Below are 8,896 nucleotides of genomic sequence, written 5' to 3'. Positions count from 1 at the left end.
AAGCTGATGTTTAATAATATTGTATGTCAACTACAATTATATATACATATAGTCATGGGATGTGGAGTAGAGTGTGGGAATGGAATCAATGGAATTGTAATAGATAAGTATGACATCGGGGGTGGGAGGGCAGTGGATAGGAAAGGGGGGTTGTTTCTGTGCAAAAGGTGAAAAGGATAACTATTGCATTGTTCTGTACACCTGAAACTAATAATAAGTAAGTAAGTAAATAAATAAATAAAACAAGAAAAAAATGATACATAGAAACTATCCAATGCATCATTAATAAAAAGCTCACGAGTACACACACACGCACACACACACACACAGACACACACACACACACAAACTTACATCATGAAACTCGAGTTGGTCTATATAAAATATATAGGATACAGAAAGTAATTATATAATTGTTCTTAATAATCATTATTATAAGTAATGACATCCACAGTGTTTTTAGAGTCCCCCAAGAGGTCCTGGCTTGATAGGTACATTTATATGCATGACAAATAAGTGAAACTATTATTGTCATTCTTCTTAAGAGAAAAGTGAGACTGGAGATGTTTTTTGACTTGACTAAGGTCACAAAGCAATTTATATGTTTGAACTAATATTGNTTTTTTTCCAAATGAAGTTTCATATTAAAACATTCCAGTATTTTCAATATATTTCATTGGGATTATGATAACAATATGAGTAGGTAATTGAAAGACCTTATAGTCAAGTCACTTATGAGACCTAATGCTGGTTACTAATATTTGGAGTCAACAAAAGAACTTACTGGGCTGACTGAGTGGCTCATTGGTTAAGAGTTGGCTTGGGAGCACAAGCTCTGTGGTTCGGATCCCACATGGGCCAGTGATGCTGCGCTCTCTACAGCTAAGATAATGAACAACAGCTGAACTTGGAGCTGGGCTGCTGTGAGCCACCGGTGTTGGTGTAGGCTGCAGTGGGGCTGCTGTAAGCTACCATTTGTGGCCAGCAGCCAGTGTGAGTGGCCATGAGCCACCGTGAGTGACCCTCTAATGGCTGGCGACTGATCTGCCTCAGCTGGGAAGAGCAAAATGATAATACCAACATGGGCCAGTGAAGCAACGTCCTCCACAACTAGACTGAAGAACAAAAGATAGCAACTTGTCTGTTCCCTTTCCCTGATTCTCCAATGCTGTTCTCTCCTCCAACTCCCCAATAAAACCTTTAAAAACAAAACAAAAACAAAAGAACTTACTGCCTTCATCATTAAGATGTGTTTCATTTTTTTACAGTTAGATGAATCCAAGAATTAACAAGAAAAATAAAATAAAAAATAATTTGATTTTTCTCATATATTTTATTTGTAAAATATTTTTGTTTTTACATACAGTTAAGAGACTAAGCTCTTATGCAATCTTGTCAGTAGACAGGAACTTTATTATTTTCTACACTATTATTATCTGTGAAAGACTATACAATGGTACAGTGTGTGATTTAAACTTATCACAAAACCTAGATTATCAAATTCCCAATCCCTTTGCTTTTTTTCCTTTGACAAATTATATTGAAGTCAAAATTAGTGAACATATGATTTAATTGATTACTTGATTTTGACAAACAAAAAGATTGGCCTTTTATGGGAATATAAAAATAGACAATTTCTTCATGTTGTTTCTTTAATAATAAGGCTTAACATAGTACTGGAACTGGTAAGTATTAACTAACAATAATAATAATGATAATGGTAATAATAAAATTATGATAGGTTTCTATAACTTTTGTTTCTCATAAATTGTAAGCATTTAATTTTTGCTATTACTTTTATGCATGCATGCATGTTAAATATTTATGTTAAATAGATAAACAGAATATTGGGAGAACTATGATGAAATAAAGTTTTAGCTTGGCTATTTCAGGAACATTTTTTTGCCAAGGAATTTCTTTTTAACCAATTTGAGTAGTAATTTTAGATATGACTAAGTCCATTTTTTTCAGTTCTACAGGTAATTGACTACTGTATCAGATGCTTTCAAAGCCTTAAGAGTTATATTAAAAGGAAATGTATTTTCTCTAAAGTGGGCATACAGATACACTTTTTCCCAATTTAAACAGATGGTTTCCAACCGGATATTCAGTAGAAACCATCATGAAATTTGTTTTTTGAGAGATTATTAAAGAGAGCTCAAAGACAAAGAAATGCAATAGTTTATAGCTCTTATTGTGGATTGTTATCAGTATGAATTTCTATGTTTAAGTAAGTAATGGTGATATATTCTGCATCCTCACTATTTTACAGTTCTTTGATGACTATATTCCATGAGATAAGCACTGTAAATCTACTTGTTTATATGTTGACTTTTAGGAAGGAAATGAGAAAAAAAGAATATCATTAGGATGATAAAGCTGCCAGCACAGAAATAGAAATAAACATCTTTGTAACAATCACTATAGGCTGGAGGGATAGAGTGGTATTTCAGAAATAGGTGGGAAGTAGAAATGGATTTGAAGATATTGTGCTGCACCAAGGGCATTTTAGACTATGTCCTCATCTATTTGGGGGAAAAAAAAAAGCCTAAGCCCCACACTGGTTACATGTATAATCTAATTATGTGCTACCTGGAACTAACTGAAAATCTCTTTATGAGGAGTCACTATTTTAGGTAATTTCTTCCATTGAACTTTAAAGACATTCATTACATGAATCAAGTTCTTAAGGAAATATCACTGTTTTCTACCAGATTCCATCAATTCTATCTTTTTTATTTTCACTCTGTTATGAGACCCCTTCCCTATTATGCTTGAGGCCTTGTTTCATTTTCCTGTTTTTAGATTTTAAATTGTAAATTAAAAAATAAATAAATTTGTATATTTTATTATTCCTTTTTTTTTGTTCCACTATAGTTTGATAGTGCACAACTCTGTCAGTGCTTATCTTTTCATACAGACTATAAAATGTACCTTTGTTTTAACTTTCTGAAGACTTTACACAGAAGTTTATTCCAGCATTGCTGTTTGTCTGTAGCCAGAGGGCTGGTCCAAATTACTTTTCTGCCATTATCTGAAGTGGAGGTAGTGATTTTATTTAATCATTTTATGGAAACATATAATTGGAAATGTTTCCATAGGTCTGATTTTCATACTAAAAAAAAAGAAAAGTCACCTATAAATTTCTCTTAATTAAAAGTTAAAATAAACTATTAAACAAACATCACTAAACCTTGTAAATTCTAACAAAAGAAAAAGTTCAGCTAATTTTGTTTTTTTCAATAATATGGAAATACTAATTTTCTATTTATTTTGTGAGACCAACTGATTCAAAGCAGTGAGCANAGTATAAAACAAAATATACAAATTAGATTGGTCACAAAGCCGACTGTCTGCTAGACAATCTAAAAAGATTGGCCCCTAAGTTCATACACTTTGCTGTCTGTTTTTCTAAAATGAATGATATAAGGATAATTATATTTTTTAAGATTTTAATTAAAATACAGCTAACATATAATATTATATTAGTTTCAGGTATACATCACAGTTATTCAACACTAACCACTTGGCACTATAGATAGTTATTACCATATTACTATTATATGCCCTATATAATGTATGCTTTACTTTATATGACCATGACTATTTTATAGCTACCAATATGTATTTCTTAATCTCTTCATCTTTTTCACCATGCCCCCAACACCCCTCCTATCTATTACCCCGATATAGTACACATCTGACTATGATGATACATAGTTATTGCGATATTATTGACTATATTTCTTATGCTATACTCTACATCCCCATGACTACAGTGTAGTAACCAATTTGTACTTTTTAATCCTTTCCCCTTTTTTACTTACCTCCCAAACCCCTGCCATCTGACAACCATCAAATGTTCTCTGTATCTATGAGTTTGTTTCTGTTTCATTTATTTATTATTTTAATTTTGTTATTTAGATTTCACTTAAAAGTGAAATTATATGACATTTGTCTTTCTCTGTCTGACTTACTACACTCAGCACAATACCCTCTAGGTCAGGGGTCGGCAAACTTTTGAGATGGAAGAGCCACCAGGGATCAGCAAACTGTGGCTCATGAGCCATACGTGGCTTTTTGGGTACGNTTAAGTAGGAGCCGTGGGCCTTTTATATGTACTATCTCATTTTAACTTCATGACCTATTGTGCTCTCCAGAAATGTTACAGTTGCAAAGCTATAAGGGGGAAAGGAAGGGGTTCAACAAAGAAATTAAAGCAAATGGAATCATTTTCCAGGTATGTATTTTCAAAATTGCTTTTTCTTAAGGATTCTAATAACTAATATTTTTTTACCATATCAAAGAATTTCAGGCTGGTTGTTAGGATCAAGTAAGCATAGCTGTAGCTGTGACATGGTGCTTACCGCAAGCTTTGCCAGTGCCAGTAAATCCTTTATACACAATGTTCTGCCTGTTGTTTTCCCTCACTCTGTTTTATTTGCAAGAGATAACACAGAGATTCTAGGTAATATTGCGATGGTTTAACGAGCTGTATGTCTTCTTTTTTAGGTGAACCCAGTAGGAACTCTGCTCCTACACATGCCCTTTAATGAAACCAGATGTAAGCTAATCACTGGCTCCGATACAGCTTCATGTCTCTACATGCGAAATTAACTGAGCGCAGCATGGGCCATCTCTGTTTCAGTTGTCGTAAAAATCGATGAACGCTGCCACAAGGACAACCTGGCAGCAGTGATTAAAATCCTTTGTGAAATCAGCTGTGCCGAGATATCAACTTATCTCTCCTCATGACAGAGGCAGAACAGGGGTGTCCTAGAGGCTTGAAAGAGTAAATGTACCTCTTTGGAAGCCTAGATTATATACTCAGTGAATTAACAGAGTGTTAAAAAGACACAAAGTCCTGATTTATCAGTTTGTGGTATGGTAAAAAGACTCCTAAACTGGGAATCGGGAGGATGGGCCTCATCTACAAGCTGCCATGGCTGTATGTCATTATCACAGCAGCTGGGAGTGCCCTCAGTGGAACAAATGAGGAAGTAGATAGGATACCAATTCCTGCTGAATACTAGGTAGAGAAAGAGCATGAAAGCTGGGTGAAATAGATTTCCGATCTTCTTCAGTTTACCTCTAGAACAAAAACACCTGTGCCATTGAAGACATGCGATAAATATGTGTTGAATGAATGAAGGATTTCCAAAGCAAACAGAGCTAGGATTCAAATTATGCTTTCTTCTTTTATATACTGTGTGACCTTGGGAAAAGCTCTTAGCCTATTGAGCATCAGTTTCCTAATCTATGACAACACCTGCCTCATAGGCATTCATTGAAAATTAACAGGCTAATATGGAGATAAAGATATGGATGCAGAGAAGCACATATAAAGATGTAGATTTGAGAGTAGGTAGCATAGTATAGTATAGCATTTAATATACAGTTCTTTCTGTAGTTATATTATGCTTCCATTATCCTTGAAAATAAATATGATTTTTTTTAATTTTAAGCTTTATTGAAGTATAATTGACAAATAATGATTGTTTATATTTAAGGTGTTCAATTTAATATTTTGATATTTTGTATACATTTTGAAATAATGTTCATGATCAAGATAATTAATATATTCATAACCTCACATAGTTACCACATTCTTTTCCTCCCCCCACTTTCCCTACCCCTCCCTACCTCGCTTTCTCCTTCCTTCTGCCTCTTTTTCTCTCCTTTCTTCCTTCCTTCCTTCCTTCCTTCCTTCCTTCCTTCCTTCCTTCCTTCCTTCCTTCCTTTCTTTCCTTCTTTTTTTTTTCTTTTTTAAAATTTCAATTACATTTGACATAAAATATTATATTAGTTTCAGGTGATCACCCCAATAAATCCAATACTCATCTGATACCATGCATAGTTATTACAGTACTCCTGGCTATATTCCCCATGCGATATTCTACATCCTCATGACAAGTGTGTAATTACCAGTTTCTACCTCTTAATCTCCTCCGGCTTTCACCCATCCCTCTAACTTCCCCCCAGTCAGGCAACCATCAAAATTCTCTCTGTATCTATGAGTTTGTTTCTGTTTTGATTGTTCATTGTATCCTGTTCTGTAGATTCTACATATTAGAGAAATCATATGACATTTGTATTTCTCTGTCTGACTTACTCCGCTCAGCATAATACCCTGTAGGTCCGCCCCCAGGTGGTTGCAGATGGCAAGAATTCATTCTTTTTTATGGCTGAGTAATATTTAATTGTATATATGTAACTCCTCTTCTTTATCTATTTATCTATTGGTGGACACCCAGGTTGCCTCCATATCTTGGCTATTGTAAACAATGCTGTAATGAACACATGGATGCACATGTCCCTTCAATGTAGCATTCTGGGATTCTTCAGATACATACCCAGAAGTGGGATTCCTGGGTCCTTCTTCGTCTCTTGTTATAGCCTTTATTTTAAAGTCTGTTTTGTCTGGTATAAGTAGTGCTACTCCAGNTGGATGCACATGTCCCTTCAATGTAGCATTCTGGGATTCTTCAGATACATACCCAGAAGTGGGATTCCTGGGTCCTTCTTCGTCTCTTGTTATAGCCTTTATTTTAAAGTCTGTTTTGTCTGGTATAAGTAGTGCTACTCCAGTTGTTTTTTGTTTTCATTTTCATTTTCAAGAAATACTTTTTACTATCTTTTTAGACTTCTGTATATGTTATTTGATCAGGAGCGTTGTAGGCAGCATATGTGATTTTTTTTTGTTTTGTTTTTTTCTTACCCATTCAGCTACCCTATGTCTTTTGAAAGGAGCATTTAATCCTTTTACACTTAAAGTAATTGTTGATAGATATGTAATTATTGCCATTTTATTATTCATGTTTTTCACCTTTTTGATCTTCTTCTTAAAGATATCCCTTTAACATTCCTTATAATACTGGTTGGGTGGTCATCAACTCCTTTAGCTTTTTCTTGTCTGGGGTGCTCCTTATCTGTCATTCAATTCTAAATGATAGTTTTGTTGGGTAGAGTAATCTTGATTGTAGGTCCTTGCTTTTCATCACTTGTACTATATCCTGTCAATTCTTTCTGGCCTACAAAGTATAAGATTATTAAACTTTACCACCTTTACCGTGAATATAAAAATTGAGATCTTCACCTACTCATGACAAATTATGCTTTCAACCTAAAACTATTTAATTTTTTATGGACCATAGAGTTCTATGAATCATACTTAGTATTTTTTAATCAAAAGTCAAACCTGTAATTTGATTTTCAGAATTAATTTTATCCAGATGCTAATTCTTTACCCAAGTGATTAGGGAAGGTTTTAGAGGATATACTATTCTGTGAAGAAAAAATATTAAAGATTTCTCCTGAGAATTTTCCTAAGTGAATTNCAAAGTCTATTTTATCTGGTATAAACATTGCTACTTCTGCTTTTTTTGTTTGTTTGTTTTCATTTTCAAGAAGTATCTTTTTCCTTCACTTTACTTTCAGTCTGTGTGTGCTTTTCAACTTGAAGTAAGTCTATGGTAGGCAGTATATTAAGGGTCTTGTTTTCTCATCCATTCGCCCCCCTCCCAATCATTTGATTGGAGCATTTAATCCATTTATATTGAAAGTAATTGTTGACAGGTATGTAGTTATTGCCATTTTATTATTCATATGTCTGATTATTATATTTTTTATATCATAAAGAAGTCCAAGATTCCTTGTATAATAATACTGGTTTGGCAATGATGAACTCCTTTAGCTTTTTCTTGTTGGGGTAGCTTTCTATCTGTCCTTTGAGAATGTTGGTATGCTTGATGTTGTCCCATTGGTCCCTTAAACTCTCCTCATTTTTTTGGATTCTTTTTTTTTTTCCTTTTTGCTGTTCTGATTGGGTGTTTTCTGTTACCTTGTCTTCTAAATCCTGAATTGAGCCTCTGCTTCATTTAATCTATTATTGATTCCCTCTAATGTATTCTGCTTTTCAGTTATTATATTCTATATTTCTGACTGGTTCTTTTTTATGTTTTCTATTTCTTTGTTGAAGTTCACCCTGAGATCATTGAACATCCTTATCACTAGTGGTTTGAATGCTGCATCTGCTAGATTGCTTGTTTCCATTTAATTTAGTTATTTTTCTGGAGTTTTGTTCTGTTCTTGTATTTGGGGCATGTTTCTTTTTATTCGCACTTCAGCTGCCTCCCTGTATTTGCTCCTATGTATTAGGTAGGGCTGCTATGTCTCCCAGTCTTAGTAGAGTGGTCTTATGTAGTAGGTGNATGGAGGCCCAGGAACCCATTGATATTGGCTAGACAGGTATATTAAAGTATTATAATGAAAAGAGTTTTGCAAACCCAATCCCGGGGTTGAAATCCCAGCCCTGCCATGTGCTACCTTTGTGACCTTGCCGGTTTTTTTTGTTTTTTTTTTCTTAACCTTCCATTGGGTTTCTCATTTATAAAATACGAATCCTGTTTAATATTGTATCTAGCTTATGCGATGGTTGAAAGGATTCAATGAGATGATGCATATGGAGCAATTAGCATCGAACAAAAATTCACCTTGTGTAACAAAAGAACTATTAATATATGAGTGATGAAAATTCAGTGAGAAATGGCCGGGATTGTGTAATGGGTCACAGTTCAATAGACCTGAATTTTAAGAATGGTAATCCCTGGAGAGATATGATTTTTACACTTCATGGAAGATATTGAACATTGATCCTGTCAGAAAAAACTCTGAATCTTGTACATAAGTCCATTAAAGATTGGTGGCATATCATACTAGGGACAGAGGCCACCCTGTATGTAGTTTGTTCACATCATTAATTAGTTACTATTGATTAAAGGTCCTAGGCTTTTGGAAGTTACTTGTTAACTTCTAGATATTTGTCTAATGAAGATGCAGATAATTGCCATCCAGTGGAACAGATACCCTAAATAGTTATGGCCTTGTGGACATTAAA

This window comes from Hipposideros armiger, unplaced genomic scaffold (assembly GCF_001890085.2).
Source record: "Hipposideros armiger isolate ML-2016 unplaced genomic scaffold, ASM189008v1 scaffold_1303, whole genome shotgun sequence".
Classification (NCBI taxonomy): Eukaryota; Metazoa; Chordata; class Mammalia; order Chiroptera; family Hipposideridae; genus Hipposideros; species Hipposideros armiger.
Note: the sequence above shows the minus strand (reverse complement) of the source record.